Source organism: Euphorbia lathyris, chromosome 10 (genome assembly GCF_963576675.1).
Source record: "Euphorbia lathyris chromosome 10, ddEupLath1.1, whole genome shotgun sequence".
Classification (NCBI taxonomy): Eukaryota; Viridiplantae; Streptophyta; class Magnoliopsida; order Malpighiales; family Euphorbiaceae; genus Euphorbia; species Euphorbia lathyris.
In genome coordinates this window covers 9,349,730-9,374,132 of record NC_088919.1, presented here as the reverse complement: position 1 = coordinate 9,374,132, position 24,403 = coordinate 9,349,730, and the positions used below count along the sequence as shown (strand labels likewise).

Below are 24,403 nucleotides of genomic sequence, written 5' to 3'. Positions count from 1 at the left end.
ATGCACTCAAGACAGCATTCAAGGTAGGGTGCAGAAAGCTCATATCTCTTGATGGTTGCTGGTTGAAGGGATTATATGGAGGTCAATTATTGTCTGCTGTGGGTATAGATCCTAATGATTGTATATTCCCCATAGCATATGCAATGGTGGAGACAGAGAGTCAGGAAACATGGCAATGGTTTTTGGAATTACTAGCTCAGGATTTGGAAATCAATAACAGCAGCCAGTGGACATTCATGTCTGACAGGCAAAAGGTAAGTAACTCATAACATTGTTGTTGGTTTGAGATTTTATTGATGATGGTTTGAGAGTACTTTGTTGTTGGTGTGCGTTGATAGGGGCTGATTGGAGCAGTTGAAATGCTTTTCCCAGAAGCAGAGCATAGGTTATGTGTACGTCATATGTACACCAATTTTAGGACGAAATTCAAAGGGAAAGAGTTAAAAGATCTTATATGGCATGCTGCAAGGGCACCTTACTTGGCCAAACATGTTGAGTGGCTGAATAAGATAGAAGCAATTTCACCTGAAGCAAGAGAATGGTTAAGACAGAGGCCCAGTGAGCATTGGTCAAGGGCTTGCTTCTCATCAAGGTAACAAGACTGCACATGTATAAGTTGCTACTAATATAATATTTGACTTTATAGTAAATGTGTTATTGTGTATTGGCAGGGCGCAATGTGATATGTTATTGAACAATTTGTGTGAATGCTTCAATAAGTACATTCTTGATACAAGAGACAAGGGCATAATTACAATGTTCGAGATGATTAAGGTAAAGCTTATGAAAAGAATTAAGAGCAAAGCTGAGCTGATGAGGAGGAGTAACAGAAGATTTTGTCTTAAGATATTGAAAAAACTGGAAGCAAACAAGGATTGGGCTAGACATTTTCAGGCAACCTTCTCTGGTGGTCCTAGAGTACAGATAAATGGCTTAGGTGAGCAATATATTGTGAACTTGGATGATCGTGAGTGCAGTTGCAGAAGATGGCAGTTAACAGGAATACCTTGTTGCCATGGATGTGCTGCCATAATTGCACAAAATGATGATGCTGAGAACTATTTAGCAGATTGCTACTCAGTTGAGACATATTTGAAGGTATATGTACATACTTTATTGTTGTGTGTGTGAATGCTTACAATAGCATTATCTGACAGTGTGTTCTACTTCGTATTTACAGGTGTATAGCTTTATAATTGAGCCAACTAATGGAATGGACATGTGGCCAGAAGCAGATGACAGATTTCCTACTGAACCACCATCCCCAGTTCGAACAAAGCGTGGCAGGAGAATTAAAGCAAGGAGGAAAGAGGCAGAAGAATTAGAGGAGGCAGCAAGGAAGGGAAAATTGAGTAGAAAGGGGAACATGTACATGGCATGTAGGAAATGCGGGGGCAAGGGTCATAACAAGAGGACATGTTCATCTCAAGGACAGCCATCAAGGGCCCCGTAGGTAAAGGTTAAGGAAATTGTGATTGAGTTGCATAATTTAGTTGAGTTGGTACTAAATTGAGTTGCTATTGAATTGATGGTAAATTGTGTTGCTTATATGCCATTATTGAATTTTTGGCAGCCAAAGAGGGCAAGAACCAGTACACACATGCCTTCTAATGTGCCTAGTCCAGCTGCACAACCAGCGACTGTTCGTTGGTTTATGGATGTAAGTGTACCTCCTACATCATTCAGTGTTAAATGCTATAAAATTGATGATGCACTGTATTACGAGGCTGATGTTATTAAAATGCTTGGTGTAGGGTTCAAGCCAGAGCATTCCCCCAACACAAACATTAAGTAATGCTGGTGGACCACAAACTGAGGCACGCACTCAAGACACACATGATTCAAGGCCAAGGAGAAGCACAAGGAACACTGTGGTAGGCAATACTCAAGACAGCAGTGTAACTAATGATTCAAGAAGAAGACCATCCACTAGAAGTTCCCAAAGGCCATGGCGTTGAGTGTTACGTGTTCTGTATATTCTGGAACCTGTTTTTGGTGTGCTTTTGCACATGTTTTGGGTGTTATGGCACATGTTTTTGGTGTTCTGGCAAGTGTTTCTGAAATGTCCTGTACATTTTTTGGACCCGTTTTTGATATGGTTTGTGTATACACACTAGTGCCTTTGTAAATCTTTGGAACACATTTTGCTCTATGATAGCAATCTCTGTTTTTTCATCAATGAAAGCACATGTTTTTGGAACATATTATAGTTTGCTCACACTCAAAAGAGAAGTGTTGGTTTTACGCACATACAAGTGTATTGCCTAATGCTCCGTAATTTTGCCCCAGAATAATGCCCTTTGTAAATAATGCACAATGTATTGCCCTATAATAATGAACCAACTAATCCATAATTCACACGATAATGCCACACAATAATGCCCACGAAATAATGCACGCGCTCATTAGAACCCATAATTCTGAGAATAATGCACAAAATAATTAGCACCATTCCCTTCATAATGCATAAAATAAAGAACAATTCCATCCATACCATAATCAGAAGTTGATTACATTGAACTAGAACCAAAATGCGCACTAAATAATGCCCATAAAACCATCATTTCTATCTAACCCATCAATAGCTTAGAAATACAACTACCAAGCAAAACAGCACAAAAAATCCCAACCCAATTGCACATTTGTCCTCTCTTGCTTTCTTTCTCATTTCTTTGGCTCTGGATTACTTTCACTCCTCCCTCTGTTTCTCTTTCCATTGGCATGTCATTATCATCAATTCTTTCTCTTTCACAATTCTTCAATCTCTCACATTCTTTCTCAATTTTATCTAACTTCCGCAGTAAGCCCAAGATGACAGATTTTGCCCTTTCGTTCATTGGAGGATCCATCCACTCGAAGAATTTACAAGCTTTTCGAGTCTGACAAAGAGAAAAAAAATTCACAGAGCTTAATGTTGAGCGATTTCTGCAAGTGCACGGTATACGCTTGTAGTAATAAAAGATATCGAACCCACAGGGAACGCTTTTTAACTAAAACCTTATTTAATTCAGTTTTATTCACGTGTTTAGGTTTAATAAAAGAAATTCGTTTAATTGATTGAATTGGTTTGGGTAAATTAGGATTAGATAAGAATATTATATCGAGTTTAGAGAACAGTTCCGTCTTGAGATTTTGATTACAAGACAGATACTTCCGTAATTGGAATAAATAGAAGGTATAAAACTTATTTTCATAAAGCAAAGAAAACAACTTTAACTTTGGAAAGATTATGGACATGTAATAATATAGGAATTTATTCAATTAAATGGCTTTGAACCGTAGAAATCTCTCTGGATCGAAGCAGATTTCTACCTTAATCAAACTAGTATTTTATGTCTGATAAGCCGCGATCAGCGATCATATCATCCATAAAAACTAAATCTGTCAAGTGTTCAACAAAGTTCTTATATGAATAAGATGGAATAAAACGTTTTAATAAAAACACCGATTTATCATTTTGAAAATCATTTTGTCAGAACAATATCAAAATAACAACAGAAAGAATATATTGAATAAATAAGTATATCATTAATGAAATGTGAATCTTCACAAGTTAACAGAGAAGTAGAAACTTGGAGAGCATTGCAACGAAAACTTTGAGATCCGGGTTGTCAATCTTTCCCTCAAACTCCGTAGGTTTGTCAGACCCCATACGCTTCAGCCGTCAATTCTTCTCGCTGAATCTTCAGAATAGAGACTGGTCAGTCCACTACCAGAATGAAAACTTGTCTCTGATCAACCTTTGAAACTAAACTAATACTGTGTTTATAACTAATCGAATAACAACTTGTGCACATCAAGTTTGTTTACAGAAATGAAATCTAACTTTCTGACTCTTTTCTGATTCAGAAACTCAACATAATAACTCTCTTCTCTAACTTTTCTAACTTAACCAACATCTCAAATTTCTGAAATGGATCACTTATTTATAGTTGTTAAAGGGTTGTAAATGATGGTTCGTGTCCGCTGGTGAAGAGTCGCTTTTATCCAAACGAACAGACGCGTTTCTCGAATTAAAACATGTGAAATATGTGCAGAATGCTTCGCTGTCGCGACTGAGATTCTGAAAATCTCAGTCGCGACAAGGGGTACAGGGGCCAGTTGAAGATTTCGTTCTTCTTCCGTGACGCCTTTCGTAAGTCGCGACTGAGATTATGAAAATCTCAGTCGCGACAGAGACTTGTCTCCCTGTCTCTCGACTGCTTCTCGTCCTCCTTGAGCGTTCTTCTGACTGATATGCATTCTTGGTACGTTTTTTAGGTTTTTCCTCCATTTTAGCTTCGTTTAAGCTCCGTTTTAGCTCCTATTTGGATTTAACCAAATAATTAAGTACCTTGCATCAAAGAAGTAAATAAAGACGTAAAAGTATTCCAAATGAATATAATTAGCACGATTTCAATGTAAATTTAACGTATTTATATGTGATATTTTAGGTATATTTTGGGCTTAACAAACTCCCACACTTAAGCTTTTGGTAGTCCCGAGCAAAATTTCACTGAATTTATTCTTTAATCAATCTCTTTATAAATAGAACATATATCCATATAGTCCTTTTTGAATTAGTTAAACCGAAAGATAAACTTTCATGGTAAATTTATACGCAAAGTATCAAACTAGCTAGTGTAAAAGAGATATATCATTCGTCTTGTATCTCAATTTTTATATTGAAGTATTCGGGACGGTGTAAGCACGCATGTTTTTGAATCTTTCGTCTCAAGGCATTTCTAAGCACAAAATTTCCTTTCCCAAACCTAAACTATTACAAATATAGATTTATTAAGGACTTAGGTTTGATATATTTACTTAGTCACGCCCGTGATAAGGGTGGTCTCGTCCGTGACTTTATTTGAATTAATTTGCTTTTGTGTTCGTTTAAGAGGTACCGACCATGCCATGGGTGGACACAATCGTTACTTAAAACTTTAAACACGTTTAATTTTGCTTTAATTTTTTAACGTTCCTTTCATACCTCGACCGTGATAAGGGTGGTTGCAATCGTGGCCAAAAGTAAACGGTACTTAATGTTCTTCCCTTTCATACCTCGATTGTGATAAGGGTGGTCTCAATCGTGGCCAAAAGTTAAGAATACTTGTGATAAGGGTGGTCTCAATCGTGGCCAAAAGTTAAGAATACGACTACTTGATTAAATTAACACGAGTTATAAAATTGGAAATTATAAATTGGGAAAAGAAAAATAGCACATTCATCCTATATTGACTTAGGTTCAACATGTATTATGGCTAAAGTTTCCTTAAAAACTTCAATTGGTTTTAATGTAAGACGAAAAATCATACCGAGCTAAAAAGCTAAAGTTGTTAGTTTGATTTATGCCTATAAACCTAATTGAAAATTGAAAATAAGATTTATATTTATCATGAACTCATGATATAAAATAGAGATTTGAAACTAAAGAAATTGTACTTATATACATTCACTCGAGACGTTTTTGATAAAATCGTATCGGAGATTTGTAAAAATATTGCTCGTATAGAAATATTATTTCTATCAATAAAGATAACCTTAAAATATGCTTAACATAATTTTGAAAGTTAAATTATTTAAAAACATATGAAACATATACTTTAACAAAAATTTATGTTTATGAAAAATAGTTATTATTTTTGAAAAGTGTTGCACTTTATATAAATGTTGCATTTGTTTTTGAAAAATGTTGCATATTATACTTTACTTAAAATTGAATAACAACATGCATTTATACTTAAATAAATAGCATTCATTCTCATTCGTTGCATTCATTCGTACTTAAAATTAAAAATGAATATGAAATATCTCCTCCCACACTTAATTTGGACCATGTCCTCATTGGTGCAAAAAGCGATAAAACACGAAAATAGTACGAAATAAACCATACGAATTAGAAATGAAAAAAATATAGTACGATAACATTCAAACATAATAATAAAGAAAATTGTACAAAACATAAATAAAAATATTGTACCAAACTGAACAAGACATAATAATAATAACGAAAATGAGTTAAAGATGGAAAGGATAAAACCTATCAAGGTGGAGGTGGTGGAGAAGGCGTAGTCTCAACTCCTTGGTGTCGGAAGAAAGATAGCAACCGGCGACGAGTAGATTTGTGCTCACGTCTCAATAAAGTGATATTGGCATCCACCGTGTTTATCCTCGAACTCATTTCGGTATTGTTGGCAACGACTTCATCTAACCGCAAATTCATATGACGGTTATGCTCGTTCATTTATTGCAAAACACGTTGCCATCCAACTTGTTCTTCATCATTCGGTTCTACATTGGCTTGATCGTTGGCATTAACATCAACATGCTCCTCCTCCTCTTCTTCATCAAACTCCTCCTCATTTCCTCATCATCCTCATCATCATATTGGGCACCCAAACCTTGAGAACTCGAAGCTTCACTACCCATGGTAGCAAAAACACGTCTTGTACGAGCTTCATAAGAGATAAAGGCGGGCGGTCCCATTTTCTTCAATAAATTGGCCATTTGAAGTGCCGTGAGATCCAATGAAGGTAAACCAACATGAGGCATATTTTGATAATCCACTAATTCACCTCGAGCACCCAAAACAATGTCGGTAATTAAATTACCCATAGGCACTTGCTTATTGCGGGACTTGGAAGCTCGAACTAAATTAGTAAATATCATCTCAATACTATCAATGGTTAAACCCTTAAAAATACTATCCAACACAAACAAATCACGAACTTGCACTTTTGAACTTTCAACCCGACCAAATAAGGAAAATGATAAAAACTTGTGAAAGAAGAAGACACAATCATCCTTAAGTAGCTTACTAGATGTATTCTTTGGATTAAAAACATCTAACCCGGTTAAATATTGCCAAACCGTGTGTGAATTAAAAGGCTTTGGTTTGGAATAAAAATTCCGAGTAGGAAGTCCAAACCAACGGTTCATGGCCGCATACCCAACGTCATAACGAACTCCATCATTCCGAAAAGAGATAACTCCTTTCTTCTTGTCATAGGTTAGAGTAACCAAAAACTCAATAATATGCGATTTAAGACTAGGAAAACGCATACTAGAAAATCATTTCCAACCAAGAACGGAAAGATATTCATCAATACGTTCGGTAAAAGAAAATGTGTTTACCGTGTCGGTGTCAAGAAAAAGCATATCGACGAACTCTATTTGGCTATTAGAAAATTGGCGATATTTGCATCCTTCGGCTTCCGTCGCAATATCGAACGGTGCTCCATATTGAACCCATAATCTATTGACTTCGGTGGCCTTAGTTTTGTTAGCAACGGTCTTTTGTCTAGGCATTTTGTTTGTGAAATTTGGGTGAAAGAGATGAAGAAAATATGAAAGGATGAAAGGAAGAGTAAAAGATAATGGTGGTGATTTAGGGAAGAAGAAGATGAATAGGGTAAAGATTTATGGGGAAGATGAGTGAATCTTGGTATTGGGAAGAGAAAAGATGATTGATTGGTGTAAAAATAGGTGATTTAAATAGGTGTAAGTAATAGGTATTGATCAGAATAGATGAATAGGTAAGTAATTAGAGTAGGAATAGGAAAAGAAGCAAAATTTCACCCAAATCCCGTGACTGGAAGTCGCGACAGCAAGTATGTAGGGGGTCGAAATTTTTGCTGAAAGTGGTCCTCTTGCTGTCTCAACTAAGAATTCAGAATCTCAACTGAGATTTTGGAAATTCTGGGTAAAATTGGGACTATTTTTGATGATTTTAACACTTCTAAACCAATTCCTCTTATAATTAAGTGACATTAATGTGAATATTAATCCCTGAAACTGAGATAAACAAAACTGAAACATTAAATTAAAGGAAAACCAAGGGTTGTTCCTTAAATAAAAGAAATAAACTAAGGAATTAATGCACTTTTATTTATTATAATCAAAATATAAACAATACCTTAATATATATTACATAAAAACATCTTACTCATATAAACACAAAATATAAACACTCATATATATAATAAAACAAAACAGAAACTCAAATTATATCCCTAAGTAGTTGGCAGACGACGTGCATTGGCCCTATTAATCTTCGTTTGAATGAAGACTTGCCCCTCTGGTGCAGAAAGGAATGTTGGACCAAAACGAAAAACTCATTTTACAAGCCCCTCGTTCTCCAAGAACTCGTAGTCTAGAATAGGGAATGGTTCCGTATCAGTCCAAGGGACAGAAATGGTTCCCTTGGCTCCTAAAATGATTCCACAAATGATGTTGGCGAACCCAATCTTCCGGTTCTTTGAACGGGAAGCGGCAACTAACCCCTCCATTAGAATCTTCGAGGAGTTCACTGAGTTGCCTTGGAAAATGTCGCCCAACACATAGAGATCAGTATCTTTCACAACATTGCTACTGACTCGACCAAAAAGGCTATGACAGAGGAATTTGTGTAGATACAGCATGGAATTAGAATTGATGGATTTGTTGAAGGCAAGACGTGGATTGAATCGCCAAAATCCTGTTAACATCCTCCATATATCTCTAGAAGTCATATCCCTTCCAGGATGGTGTTGAGTTGTGTCTCGAGGTGGAAATCCAAACCAATTATGTAGTTCTGGATATCCAAAAGTGAATACCTGCCCCTCACAACGAAAACTGAGACGAACACGTCTCTTGTTGACGAATCGAACAGTGGATAAAAATTCCAGAACCCAATTTCCAATTATAGGAAATTTCATAGAAACAAATTTGGTCCATCCCAAATTAGTCAGATAGCGATCTATGTCTTTGCTTATCCCGAGTTCCTCGTTCAGAAACTCGTCCATATACATCATGCCAAAGAATTGAGCATATCTAAATTGAAGAAAGCGTTTCCCCTTGTCATGGTTATAAATTGGAAACCATGCACCATAACGATCAGAGATATCAACTTTCCCGCTTTGAGCAGAAGTGTGTTTTCGAACATTTTTCAAAGACTTAGTCATGTCTGTGAGAGAGAAAAAAAATGATGTCTGTAGGATTGAGAATTTGAGAAAGAAATTCAGAAAGATGAAATGAAATGGAAGAAGTCTGATCCTACAGGAATATATAAGACCTATAGGTGAAAGGTTGTGTCTGTTAAAAAGAAAAAGGTGCAAAAGTGATACCTCTTTGATTCAACTGACATAAATTTTAAAGAAAGAAGACTGTAATCCCTTACAATTATTTCAATTGCAAAAGACAGAAAACCTCAACTGAGATTTTCGGAATCTCAACTGAGATTTCCAAATCCTGGAACATGGAAAATCTCAACTGAGATTTCTTGATATTTAATTTCTCAATAACACTTAACACTTAAGGGGCGTTTGGTTCAAACTTCGGAATCGGAATTGTAATCGGAATGAGAATGATGCGGAATCAGAATCGGAATGCGTATTTATTTCTTTTGTTTGGTTTAATCCGGAATCGGAATTGAACTGCTTTTGGACATGTTTGGTTCAAATTTTAGAATCGGAATAAAAAATACGAGAAAATTAAAATTAATTAGATAATATATTTAATAAAGTAAATATAAAAAAATAGAGACCACTAATAATTAATAAATCTGAAAAACAAAAATTATTATACATTATATTTAAAAGAAAGTTACCAATAAAATAATTCATTACAATGTATTAGTATAAATTAGAAATATATCATATAAAAAATAATAATATATGAAATAAAAGGAAGGAAATAAATTAAATTATAACAACAAAAATAACAAAATAACAAACTTACCCATGTACATATCAACGTGGAGGTGAGGGGAGGAAAGAAACTATTTTTTAATTTGATTCCTTTGGGAATCAGATTTGATTAACACGGGTTAGAGGGGGAATGACTCATTCCTTCATTCAGGGGAATCACAATCCCATTCCATCATTAAATTTAGTTAACCAAACATTATAAATGGAAATAATTCATTTCCATTCCCATTCTTTATGTTTTTTTATCCAACCAAACACTCCCTTAATGAAATCATTTTCAAAACATGACTTAAATTAAAATTTTAATATTGACAAAACTCATTTGTACACAAAAGTAAAAAAAAATAAAAAAAATCAAAGTAAATAAAAATAATAAAAATAAATAAATTAAAAAGAAAAAGAATAAAAATTATGAACATAAAATAAGAAAAACTATAAATTAAAAACATGAAAACTAAATGAATTAATTTTCATAGAATTTATCTACGGATTCAATTGCTTGAATTGGAGCTCCGTCGAAATAAATCTTGCAACGATTACCATTAACCTTAAATCGATCGCCATTGGACTTTTCTAGCTCCAAAGTTCTGTAATCAAATGTTTTAACAACAAAAAATGGTCCAGTCCATCTAGATTTTAGTTTACCTGGAAATAACTTTAATCTCGAATTAAAAAGTAGGACTTTATCCCCAACATTAAAGTTTTTAATTTTGATTTTGGCATCATGCCACTTTTTAACTTTTTCTTTATAAATTCTTGCATTTTCGTAGGACAAATAACGTAATTCATCCAACTCGTTTAAGTCGAACAAACGCTTTTTCCCTGCGCTTTGCAAATCATAATTAAGGGTTTTTATAGCCCAATATGCTTTATGTTCTAATTCAACCGGAAAATGACAAGCTTTACCATAGAGTAATCTATAAGGTGTCATTCCGATAGGTGTTTTAAATGCAGTATGCTATGCCCATAATGCATCGTTAAGTTTATGTGCCCAGTCTCTTCTAGAAGACGAAACTGTTTTCTCAAGTATCCATTTGAGTTCTCTATTTGAAATTTCCGCTTGACCATTCGTTTGAGGATGGTACGGCGTAGAGATACGGTGGTGTACTCCGTATTTTTTCATAAGTGACTCAAAACTTCTATTTACGAAATGAGTACCACCGTCGCTTACCATAACTCTAGGAACTCCAAATCGACAGAATATTGTATTTAAAAACTTAACAACTACTTTAGAATCATTTGTCGGGGTTGCAATTGCTTCAACCCACTTTGAAACATAATCTACGGCTACTAGTATATAATTTTTGCCAAAAGAAGTAGGAAAAGGACCCATGAAATCGATCCCCCATACGTCGAAGATTTCAACTTCCAATATGTTCATGAGAGGCATCTCATCTTTCCTTCCTATATTCCCGGTTCTTTGACATTTATCACAACGGACAATAAATGAACGGACATCTTTAAACAGAGTAGGCCAAAAGAATCCGCATTCAAGTATTTTAGCTGCTGTTTTGCTTACGCTATTATGACCTCCGTAAGCGCTAGCATGACATTCCAACATTATAGAGTCATATTCAAACTCACTAACACATCTCCTAAGTATTCCATCGCCGCATGTTTTGAACAGAAATGGATCTTCCCAAAAATATTTCTTAACTTCTGAAAAGAATTTCTTCTTTTGCTGATGATTCAATCCATCCGGCATAACTTGTGCAGCTAAGTAATTGGCTATATCCGCATACCACGGAGCTATGACACTTTGTACTTGCATGAGATGTTCATCGGGGAAATCATCTCAAATGCCTAATGTTTCACCGATGGGACCGTTTTCATCCTCAAGTCTTGATAGATGATCGGCGACAAGGTTTTCAACTCCCTTTTTATCTTTAATCTCTATGTCAAATTCTTGCAATAATAAAACCCATCTAATAAGACGCGGTTTTGCATCTTTCTTAGCAAATAAATATCGTAAAGCTGCATGATCTGTATAGATGATGACTTTAGATCCTAACAAATAAGATCAAAACTTATCACATGCAAAAACTACTGCTAACATTTCTTTTTCAGTTGTGGTGTAATTTAACTGTGCACCGGACAATGTGTGACTCGCATAATATATAACATGAAGTTTCTTATCCTTCCTTTGACCTAATACACATCCTACAGCTAAGTCACTCGCATCACACATAATTTCGAAAGGTAGATTCCAATCGGGTTTCGATATTATAGGTGTACTGACTAAAGCCGTTTTCAAAGTATTGAAAGCTTGTAAACAATCCTTATTAAAATCAAAAGTTGAATCTTTCATAAGCAAATTAGTAAGTGGTTTGGAGATTACAGAAAAGTTCTTTATAAACCTTCTGTAAAAACCTGCATGACCTAAAAATGATCTTACTCCCTTAACAGTGGTTGGTGGGGGTAATTTTTCTATAACTGAAGTCTTTGCTCTGTCCACTTCTAAACCTTTTTCAGATATCTTATGACCTAAAACAATTCCTTCGTCTACCATGAAATGACATTTTTCCCAATTTAATACTAAATTCGTTTCCTCACATCTAGACAAATACTTTATCTAAGTTCTGTAAACATGCATCGAAAGAATCTCCATAAACTGAAAAATCATCCATGAAAACTTCCATTATATCTTCAATGAAGTCATTAAATATTGCTGTCATACATCGTTGAAATGTTGCTGGTGCATTACATAGACCAAAAGGCATTCTCCTATATGCAAATGTTCTGTAAGGACACGTGAAAGTTGTTTTATCTTGGTCATCCGGGTAAATGTAAATTTGAAAGAATCCGGAATAACCGTCTAAGAAACAATAAAATGTATGACCGGCTATCCTTTCGATCATTTGATCAATGAAAGGTAGAGGAAAATGATATTTCCTTGTTGCTTTGTTTAGGTTCCTATAGTCTATACAAACCCACCAACCGGTGGTGGTTCGTGTAGGTATCAGTTCACCTTCATCATTTCTTACAACAGTTATGCCTCCTTTTTTGGGTACACAATGGATTGGACTAACCCATTCACTATCCGAGATCGGATAAATGATTCCATTGTCAAGAAGTTTAGTAATCTCATTTTTTACTACCTCTTTCATATTCGGATTTAAGCGTCTTTGCCTATCCGCTTTAGGTGGCTTATCCTCTTCTTATTACGATACTAGGATTAATTCTTTTTAAGTCTGAAATTTGCCATCCCATACTTCCTATCCTATTTCTAACAATTTCTTTCAATTTTTCTTCTTGATCATTTGTTAATTTGTTAGAAATAATTATAGGTAGAGAATCGCCTTCGCCTAAGAAAGAGTACCTCAAATGACTGGGTAACTCTTTAAGTTCTAATTTAGGGGGTATTACAATTGAAGGCGGAACTGGTCCATCTTCTCGAATCAAAGGCTCTGGGTCCTTATCATCTAATTCCTCACCTATTATAGGTTCAATTATTTCTTCACTATGAATAACGTCATTGACACATTCCTCAACTAAATCAAGTTTCATACAAGCGAATCCTTCATAGGGTATTTCATCGCTTTGTTCATATTAAACTCAATCTTATCTTCTCCTATCCTTAAAACTACCTTCCCTTCCGACACATCTACTAGAGCGCGTCCCGTGTTCATAAACGGTCTACCGAAAATTAAAGGGCAATTTACATCATACGCAAAGTCTAATATAACAAAATCGGTAGGAAAAATAAATTTATCGACTTTGACTAAAACATCTTCAATTATACCATATGGTTTCTTAGTGGTTTGATCCGCTAATTGCAAAACCATATTGGTACGTTTGATATCTTCTTCTAAACCTAACTTGTTAAAAATAGACAACGGCATTAAGTTTATACTTGCTCCTAAATCACAAAGACAACTTGAAAATTCAATATCTCCCAACTTACACGGAATAGTAAAACACCCGGGATCTTTGAGTTTAGTGGGCAAATTACTTGACACGATTGAACTACAGTCTTCAGTTAACGAAATGGATGAAATTCCTTCCCAACTGATTTTCTTTGAAATTAAATCTTTTAAAAACTTACCATAATTAGGAATTTGCGTGATTGCATCCATAAACGTTAAATTGATGTGCAAATTTTTAAGGTTATCCAAAAACGTTAGAAGTTGTTTGTCATAGTCCTTATTTCGAACTTTGTGCGGAAAAGGTGGTTTGGGTACAAAAGTTTTGGTACTTGTGTCAAATGGTGAACTATTTGTGTTTAAGATATCTTCTTTGGATTTTGGTAAATCAGTTCCTGGTAATGTTGCATCTTTGGGCATTTCTGGCCCTTGATAATTTTTCCCCGAATGAAGAGTTAGCCTTCACATGCTCTTTCGGATTTTCTTCCGTATGGCTGGGAAGACTTCCCTCTTTTCGAGATGGAATTGATTTAGCAAGTTGACCAATTTGAACCTCCAAATTATGGATGCTAGATGAGTGGTTTTTAATAAGCTGATCGAATTTATTTTCGATCCGTTTAAAACCATCATCGTGATTACTTATTTTTCCACTGATAGCATCTATAAACTTATCGATTTTAGAAGATAAGGTGCTAATCGTATCTCTTGACTGATTTTGATAATTAGTGGTACGATTTTGATTAGCACTTCCATTATTGTTATTGTTATCTTTCCAGTTAAAGTTAGGATAATTCCTCCATCCAGAATTATAAGTGTTAGAATAAGGATTATTAGTTTGGTTTTGCCCTTGGACAAAATTTACCTATTCGATTTCACTCATGTTTTCGTAATCCACATCTGTTTGGACTGGATTACCATTGGTATCGCGTGGTGCCATAAACTTGTCAATTTTATGTGATAAAGCAGAAAATTGGGCTTGTAGCATCGCGACTGGATCAAGTTCAACTATACCTTTAACTGATGGTGTGGTTGAGGATGATGGTTTAGCCACCGGTATATGTCCACGTTCCGCGGGCCACATACTGCTGTTGATTGCCATTTCCTCCAAAAGTTCTCTCGCTTGGGCTGATGTTTTCTTCATAAATAGCCCTCCCGACATATCATCTAATGAACCCCTAGTTGTAGGATTTAGTCCATTGTAAAATGTTTGCATTAAAAGTTCAGCGGGTAATTGGTGGTGTGGGCATAAACGTTGAAGTTCTTTAAAACGTTCCCAAGTTTCATAAAGAGTCTCATTATCATTTTGAGAAAAAGATGTTAACTCCTTTATGACTCTTGATGTTTTTGCTAAAGGAAAATATTTCGATAAAAATGCTTAGGCTAATTGTTCCCAAGTGGCAAAAGTTGCGGCTGGCATAGAAGTTAACCATTCTTTGGCTCTATCCTTCAAAGTGAAAGGAAAGAGGCGAAGTTTGATTGCTTCTGCATCACATCTGGGATTTTAAAAGTGTCATAAATTTCAAGGAAATTTGTTAAATGGGTGTTAGGATTTTCGGTAGGTAACCCGTAAAATGTTACATTATTTTGCAACATATTAAGCAAAGCTGGCTTGATTTCAAATTGGTTTGCGGTGATTCTGGGTCTAACGATACTATTGGTCACACCGGCCACACCTGGCCTAGCGTAATCCATAAGTGTTGGTGGGTCTGCCATTTTTTTTGGCTCGGTAAATGTTTTTACTGGAGTCTTATTTTTGTTTTTCTTGTTTTTCTTGTTTTTCCTAATGGTTTTCTCAATTTCTGGGTCTATAGGGTCTGGTACAATGCCTGAACTTCGAGAACTGCGTATGAATCTGAAATCTTGCACGAACCGAAACTACCTACAAAACAGAATTTGAAAAAATAAATAAATTAGTAAATTAAAATTTTTTACATTATAAAAGTTAAAATAAGTATGTTTAAACCTAGATTCGAAATAAAACACGAAAAATTTAAAATTTTGTCAAAAATTTTGGCGTTCCCCGGCAACGGCGCCAAAAACTTGTTGAGCGATTTCCGCAAGTGCACGGTATACGCTTGTAGTAATAAAAGATATCGAACCCACAGGGAACGCTTTTTAACTAAAACCTTATTTAATTCAGTTTTATTCACGTGTTTAGGTTTAATAAAAGAAATTCGTTTAATTGATTGAATTGGTTTGGGTAAATTAGGATTAGATAAGAATATTATATCGAGTTTAGAGAACAGTTCCGTCTTGAGATTTTGATTACAAGACAGATACTTCCGTAATTGGAATAAATAGAAGGTATAAAACTTATTTTCATAAAGCAAAGAAAACAACTTTAACTTTGGAAAGATTATGGACATGTAATAATATAGGAATTTATTCAATTAAATGGCTTTGAACCGTAGAAATCTCTCTGGATCGGAGCAGATTTCTACCTTAATCAAACTAGTATTTTATGTCTGATAAGCCGCGATCAGCGATCATATCATCCATAAAAACTAAATCTGTCAAGTGTTCAACAAAGTTCTTATATGAATAAGATGGAATAAAACGTTTTAATAAAAACACCAATTTATCATTTTGAAAATCATTTTGTCAGAACAATATCAAAATAACAACAGAAAGAATATATTGAATAAATAAGTATATCATTAATGAAATGTGAATCTTCACAAGTTAACAGAGAAGTAGAAACTTGGAGAGCATTGCAACAAAAACTTTGAGATCCGGGTTGTCAATCTTTCCCTCAAACTCCGTAGGTTTGTCAGACCCCATACGCTTCAGCCGTCAATTCTTCTCGCTGAATCTTCGGAATAGAGACTGGTCAGTCCACTACCAGAATGAAAACTTGTCTCTGATCAACCTTTGAAACTAAACTAATACTGTGTTTATAACTAATCGAATAACAACTTGTGCACATCAAGTTTGTTTACAGAAATGAAATCTAACTTTCTGACTCTTTTCTGATTCAGAAACTCAACATAATAACTCTCTTCTCTAACTTTTCTAACTTAACCAACATCTCAAATTTCTGAAATGGATCACTTATTTATAGTTGTTGAAGGGTTGTAAATGATGGGTCGTGTCCGCTGGTGAAGAGTCGCTTTTATCCAAACAAACAGACGCGTTTCTCAGATTAAAACATGTGAAATATGTGCAGAATGCTTCGCTGTCGCGACTGAGATTCTGAAAATCTCAGTCGCGATAAGGGGTACAGGGGCGAGTTGAAGATTTCGTTCTTCTTCCGTGACGCCTTTCGTAAGTCGCGACTGAGATTATGAAAATCTCAGTCGCGACAGAGACTTGTCTCCCTGTCTCTCGACTGCTTCTCGTCCTCCTTGAGCGTTCTTCTGACTGATATGCATTATTGGTACGTTTTTTAGGTTTTTCCTCCATTTTAGCTCCGTTTAAGCTCCGTTTTAGCTCCTATTTGGATTTAACCAAATAATTAAGTACCTTGCATCAAAGAAGTAAATAAAGACGTAAAAGTATTCCAAATGAATATAATTAGCACGATTTCAATGTAAATTTAACGTATTTATATATGATATTTTAGGTATATTTTGGGCTTAACACTTAACAGAGCACGAGAAGAGGACGAGGTAATTTTTTTATTTAGAACTTACTTACCCCAAAATTCTTACAGTTGAAATATCTTCTCCCTAGGTTTGAATCGCTCCATGACGTTGAGAGAGGTGCTTGGATTCCGCAGTGGCAAATCCATCCTCCGCCAAAGTTCTGTACATTCTGCGCAGAGGATGAAGAAGACATCTTGGATCTTCTTCGCAGCACCCAGCCCTTGCGTTGCGTGTACAAGTGAAGCCCGCTATTTTTGAAGATTAGGGTTTTCCCTTTTTTTTCAGTTCTCGCGGTGAAGAAGAAGCATGGATGAACGAGGAAGACGTAATGTCGGATGAAATAGGAGAGAGGAGAGAGAGATGAGAGATAATTTATTTGTTTTGTAATTTTTTTAAGGGAAACAAACAAGGGGTATAAAGGTCTTTCTGCATTAATTGGAAAACGTTTTTAATTAGCATTAAGTGGAATTAGATGACGTGGCAGCGTTGACCGTAGTTGACCGGTCATAATAACCGGGTGTACACTTTAGTGTGAGGTCATCTGAAGTTCGTACACTTTAGTGTGCAAAATCAAAGGTTGTACACCAAAGTGTGATAACAGGTAAAGGTTGTACACCTCGTATGTAATTTACCCTCCACTTAGGTGTACAGGTACTTCTCCTAGAATTGTAGGTAGATTGATGGGGCTACAGTCTTTTTCAGATCCCAATTTGGTTAGTCATAATAGGTCTGTTAAATTTATAGATTATTATTTACTTGATTCTCATTTAGAATTCAAGCAGCATGAGGAGAAGAACATGAATATGATAGTAAAAGGAGTTGTATTCAAGATAAAAAAAAATAAGAAGATTGATTTAAAAGATGTTTAATAGAGGAAGCAGTTGGTTTCAAATCATAAAGACCGACATACATCAGGTTTGGCAGTTGTAAATGAAGGAATCCTAAAAAGGAAGAAATTCCATTAAAGAAGGTGAAAGGGAAAAAGAAGAACGATCAAATAATTTCCCATCAACAATATAATTGTTGGATCTAACAATAAAGAGAAATAAGACAGAGAGAAGTTGGAGAGGGAAATGGAAAGGGGAAAGGAAGAGGAAGAGGAAGAAGAGGGTATGGATGTAATTTTATGTTAGATGGTTAAATTTTGATTTTTTAACCGGTCAAACTGCTGACGTGGCACGTTGATTTCGCGTTGACCGGTCATTTTTACCTACTGTATACCAAAATGGCAGGTCACCTATAAGTTCGTACATATTAGTGAGACAAATTGAAGGTTGTACACCAAAGTGTGAAAACGGACAAACGTTGTATACCATTGGTGAAATTTACCTTTGTAAAAAATAATTAACTTTTGGACCGAGTCGATATTTAAAGTTTGATTTGAGCTAAAATGACTTCTCCTGTCAACTTAATGGGCAAATTTGACCTTTTGTTCAAACTAGCACCACGTGCCGCGACAATAACAAAACTGGTTAATGTGATTCTGTATTGGAGATCCTGACTCGGAAAGTCTCAAAAGATCTAGTCGAGGATCCACATGTTACAACAAGCACACCCGATCCTATGAATTGCAGGCCTAGTGGGCTTGAGGGATCTCAATCCCTGCTATCGGGGCGCACATTCACCTATCAATAGGTGACACGTAGCTTACTCTCGCTCTTAAAATCATAACTGTCGTCTACAATTCGATCACAATATAAATAGAGTAAGAACAACTCAATGTATGGTACTTCATCCATTAAGCTTACATTTTAGCTTTGATTTACTGTTGTGTTATCTTTAAGTCTTTGACTTAAACTGACTCAAGCATGGAGTGGGTAGCCGGTCAACAATCTCTCTTTCACCTTATTTCTATCAAATTATAGGTTTCCAAGTCGACTTACAAGATTCAACCACGTCAATCATTACCTAGTCACCTTAAGAGTGGCAACGGGGTTGGGTGGGGCGGTGGAGATGCATTCCCCATTTCACCCCCAATATTTAGGAGGATGGATGCCTACGAGTGGCGGAGAAACCTCATCACCTAAAAAAATAAATTATTAGTGATATAAATAGGGGTAAGCAAAATAACCGATTACCAAACCGATAACCGAACCGAAGTTTTAGTGTGGTTCAGTTATTTTAACATCCTGGTTCGGTTCGGTTTTAATTTTGGCTTAGATTGATAATCGGCTATCAGTTCGGTTACTAAAAAAATATTGGTATAACCGATAACCGAACGAACTTATTATATAAATATAAAAAATGTAATTTTATTTTTACATATATACATAACTTATAAAATATAAAATCCAATCCCTAAAAAATATACTTTTATCTTTATATATATAAATTTTGTTTCACTAGTCTTTAATTTCTTCATGTGTAACTTTTATATAAAGGAATTATTTGAAAACCAATTAAATATAAAGGAATTATTTGAAAACCAATTAAATAAAAATGTAGAAAATTTAAATATTTTGAGTTTTCGGTTATTCGATCGGTAACTGAACCGAAAATTTTCGATGAAATAAAACTCGGTTGCCAATCTTATTCGGCTCGGTTCGGTTATGAATATAGCACAAAATTCGATCCGGTTAACCGAACCGAATCGATGCACACCCTAGATATAAATTACAAGGATTGATAGTTTTAGAACAACTATAGTGATCATAAAAAAGACTAGTCTGTAATTTTCTAGAGAATTACAACTATTAGAATTGCCAAAATAAAGTCTCCACGAATTGGAGAGTCACTGAATCCAGCTACTCTCTTATTGAAAATGAGCAAATTACAAAGCTAAATCGCATGAGAGAAAAGGCATTGCGAACTATGTGGCAAATGGAGAAAAGGCCCTTATTTTCAATCATGGAGCCGACATGTTTGTTTCCTTAAAGATGCTATAAATTTGGATTTTTCTCTCGATCCCACCACTAATTTTGGGTATTGCTATATATCGCATCCAAATTCCTTACCACCGCACCCATTAGATCATTTTGCCTTTGGCATAAATTTTTTTTTGTCAAAATTGGGAAAAGAAATTTTGAGAGAAAATTCAAAATTTAGCCTAAACAGATGCGACATACCATTCCCACCATGGTGCGAACGGATGCGGCATCCGTTCCCGCCATGGTGGGAATGGTATGCCGCATCCGTTCTCACCATGGTGGGAATGGTATGCCGCATCCGTTTAGGCTAAATTTTGAAATATACAAAATCGTAAAATTTTTAGTGACGAAAAATGCTAAATCATTCAATTTTTTGTGACGAAAAATGCAAAATCGTCATGAAAAATATGTATTATTTTCATGAGTTATTTGATAAAAAGATGTAAATCTTAATGTTTCCGACTCGTAATCATCCATTTTCGGGGTTCGGATTGTCACACATCAATTATTTTCATAATTTCAATTATTGTTGTTCGGGTTTATGATTTTGGAAAGAATTTTCAGTTTTTGATCAAAATTGTGAGAAGGGCAAAAAAGTCCAAAACTGGCGGTGAAAAGGAATTTGATAGCGGTATTTAGCAGCTCACCTAATTTTTCAACTGCCCAACTATACGAATTTATTAATTCTTTTTGTAAGAATTTATTGAGTAATTGTTTTAAGATTAATTTGGTTTTATTTTTTTTAAGAATTTTGAAACATTATTTTCCATATCTTTCTAGTCTTAATTTTTTTTCAAAAGATTCCATAATAAATATAGTCAATATTACTTTTATGTATTTTATTTCAATTTAATTTATGTTATATAGTTATTTTTAATTCAATTTAATCCGTGATAAAAGGATGTGTGGTCAACTGCTCTACTAAAACACTTTTGAAAACGTTTCGCAATCACCGACCTTACTAATTGATCATCGACAAATTTCGTTCTTTTAATCATGTTATTATTTTAATTTAATGCATTGGTTTGTTATTTTTTTTTCAAATGTATGCTTTTTTAATATATTTTGTACTTCCGTTAATTAGTAATATCTATTAATATTTGGATAAAAATGTGATGTTCAAATTTTAATTTCTTTAAATAGACTTAGGCCATAAGCGATAATTAGGCCGTAGGTTTTATTTGATGGGCCTTTTACATGAAAATCTTGTTCAGTTATAAAATTACAACTAAATCATATTATTAAAATAATTTCTAAATATTTTATTATTTTTTATATTATAATTTTACATTTTAATTTAAGAATTTGGAACCCTATTTATAAATTCTAAACCCTATAAGCACAGAAATAAAAATGGCGAAAGAGAGAGAAAAACCTAGGGCTAGGAGGACTATGGAGGGGGGCGGCGGCGATGGCGGCAGATCTGAGCTTAGAGAGGCGGATCGTGCGGCTGGGGAGGGGCGGGTTTCGGATCTTGAGCCGGAAGGGGTGTCGGCGGGGGGCGATGCGAGATCGGCAGGGGTTGCTAGGGAGAGAAGGGTGAGTGGCGAGCGGGTGAGGGATCGCTCCCGGGAGCGGGGTCGGGCGGCTCGGCAGGGGGACGAGGGGCTGGATCCGGCAGGCAGTGGCGTCGGCATAGGGGATCGGGGGGCAGGAAGGGCCTGGGATCACGGGGTTATGGATGCGGCGCTTGGATCTATTGGGGGCGGTGCGATTCTCGCAGATCCGCCTGGGGCGCAGGTGTCGACGATGGCTGCGGTTTTGTCGGCTGGGGATTCTGTTGCAGGGAGTTTGGGCGTGCAGCGCCCTAGCCCTGGGGACTCTGTTGCAGGGAGTTTGGGGGGTGGGCGCATAGGATCGGCAGGAGATGTGTCCTGCGCCTCGCTCTCCGTTGTCCCGGATGGCCTGGTGGGCAAGATGCCGCCTGCTGATTGCGCGGCTCCTGTCATCCCTGCCGACAGCGCTGAGCACCGCACGGATCCTGCCGATGCTGGGGCGGGACGATGGGCTGGAATTTCAGGCATGGTGTCTGGCATTGGTTGTCCTATCCCGGGCAGCGCTGGGCAGGCTGGGGCAGCAATTGGGGGGCATGTTGCCTCGAGTCAGAGCCCTTTAAGGGCTGGGTGTGATGTTCAGGGACAGGGGAACGTGGCTTCCCCTAGGACTGTAGTTGGCATTAACGGGATAGGTAAAGGGTCTTGGAAAGACACAATTATGGGGGTGGTTGAGGAGGAGCTTTGTTTAGAGGAAGTTGAGATGGTAGGGGATTCTGCGGATCTGTTCTCTGATTCTGACGAGGAGGAGGGTGCCCAGGATGATCCTCTTTGTCCGGTTATTAGACTGTCCTCAGAAGAGAAGCGGGAACTCAGAGAGAAGTGGAAGGTGTCTTTGATAGTTAAGGTGTTAAGGAAGAGGATCAACTTTAATTATTTTGCCCAAAGGATTCAAGCCCAGTGGGCTAGGAAAGGGAAAGTCAGTATTACTGACCTTGAAAATGACTACTATGTCATCAAGTTTACTAGAGTTGAGGATCACAATACTGTGATTAAGGGGGGCCCATATATTATTTCCAACCATGTTTTGGCTTTACAGCCTTGGGTTCCAAATTTTAATCCTCATGATTCTACTGTTAACAGGATTTTGACTTGGGTTAGGTTTCCGGGCCTTCCCATTGAGTATTACAGTGAGAAATTTCTCAGCAAAATAGGAGGCATGGTTGGGAAGGTCCACCATGTGGATAATACTACTATTGGTGCCATTAGGGGCAAGTTTGCTAGGGTTTGTGTGGATGTTGATCTTGCGAAACCCTTATTATCTAAATTCTGTGTTCAAAACAAGGTGTTCTTTATCGAGTATGAAGGCTTACATAACATTTATTATGATTGTGGCATGTATGGTCATTCTCAGGAAGGTTGTCCCAAAAGGGAGAGTGTTTTGAAGGAGACTGTTGTGGAGAGTGGGAGTAAATCTGTAGGTAACCAAGGGAATGGAGGAAACTTCGGTCCCTGGATGGTGGCTAAAAGGACTACTCGTCGTAGAACTCAACCTCCTATTATGCAGAATCTTCCTTCTGATATTATCAGTAAGGGGAATTCATCTCTTTCTAAGCCTATTGCTGCTCCTAGTGTGAAGGAGAAGCCTATCCCCAAAGCTAGGGAGGAGGCTGGTACCAGCTTAGCTCTTAGGTCTGGATCTAGGTTTGGTGCCCTGTCTATTGAGGACGTTCATGAGCCTGTCCAGGGAGATGAGCTTATGGAGCACAGTATGACGGGTCTGGAGTCTGTTGAGCCTTCTGAGCTAGTGGTTGATTCTGTTAATCCCCTCTTTGCTTCCAAGAATGAAGCTCAGGGGGGTCCCCTGGTTCAGGCGGCCTGAAAGATGAAGGAGACTAATGAGGTTAGTTTTTCTATTCTTAGTGGTGATCCTGGGATTGGGAAATCAATGGGGGTTATTAAACCTAGCTTGAAAAAGCCAAAGGGTAAACAAAAAAGCATCCAGAATTCTTTGGCTTTTTCAGAGAAGAGGGGACATGCGGGTACCTCGGTGAGGCTCTCAGGAGCCCCTAGTAAATACCTGGCTTAGGTAGGTTGGTGCGGTCAGTTTCCTCCTTTCGATGGACTTGTTGTGCTGGAATGTTAGGGGAGCGACTAGCAAAGCTACCCGTATCCATATTAATGACCTTATTAAACAGTTTAACCCTTCGTGTTTTGCTTTACTAGAAACTAAGATTAGTGGAGAGAAAGCAGATGAGGTGGTTAATAAGTTTAAGAACTGGAGGTGTGTTAGATCGGAGGCAACTGGCCGGGCTGGTGGGATTTGGCTTTTCTGGAGGCCAGATCGGATTCATTTTGATATTATTAGTATCGATAAGCAGTTCATTCACTGTAAAGTGAGTATTTCCGGTAATACGCCCTTCTTGACTACCCTTGTGTATGCTGACCCTATCTTAGCTAATCGAAAAAGGCTGTGGGAGGTTCTCTTTTCTATGAGTGTCAGCATCTCTGATCCCTGGTTTATTGCGGGTGACTTTAATGATATCGTTTTTATGAGTGACCAGAGAGGGGGTTCCAGTCATTATGTTAATCGCTGTCTACACCACAAAAATAATATGGATTTATGTGGGCTTTCCGACCTGGGGGCTTCGGGTCATAGATTCACTTGGAAACGCAATAGTACCTTTGTTCGTTTGGACAAGGTCTGTGCTAATGTGTCTTCCCAGACTTCTTTCCCTGAGAGTTCTGTTTTAAATCTTCCGTTCCGTCATTCGGATCATTGTCCTATTTTGTTTATACTTTTAAGAGGCAACCGCCCTAGGGGGAAGAGACCGTTCCGGTATCAGCTGGCTTGGGAGTCCCATCCTAAGTTCAAGGAGTTCATCCAAGAGAATTGGAAACCTCATTCGAATGTCCTGCAAGCTGCTGATG

General features: G+C 36.7%; 1 non-coding gene across 1 annotated transcript; it reads left to right on the top strand.

Moving 5' to 3' along the window:
• The first annotated feature begins 14,757 nt into the window (after positions 1-14,757).
• Positions 14,758-14,864, top strand: LOC136210115 (small nucleolar RNA R71). Its single transcript, XR_010677822.1, has one exon. It is a non-coding gene; the product is annotated as a small nucleolar RNA R71 (small nucleolar RNA).
• The last annotated feature ends 9,539 nt before the right edge of the window (positions 14,865-24,403 follow it).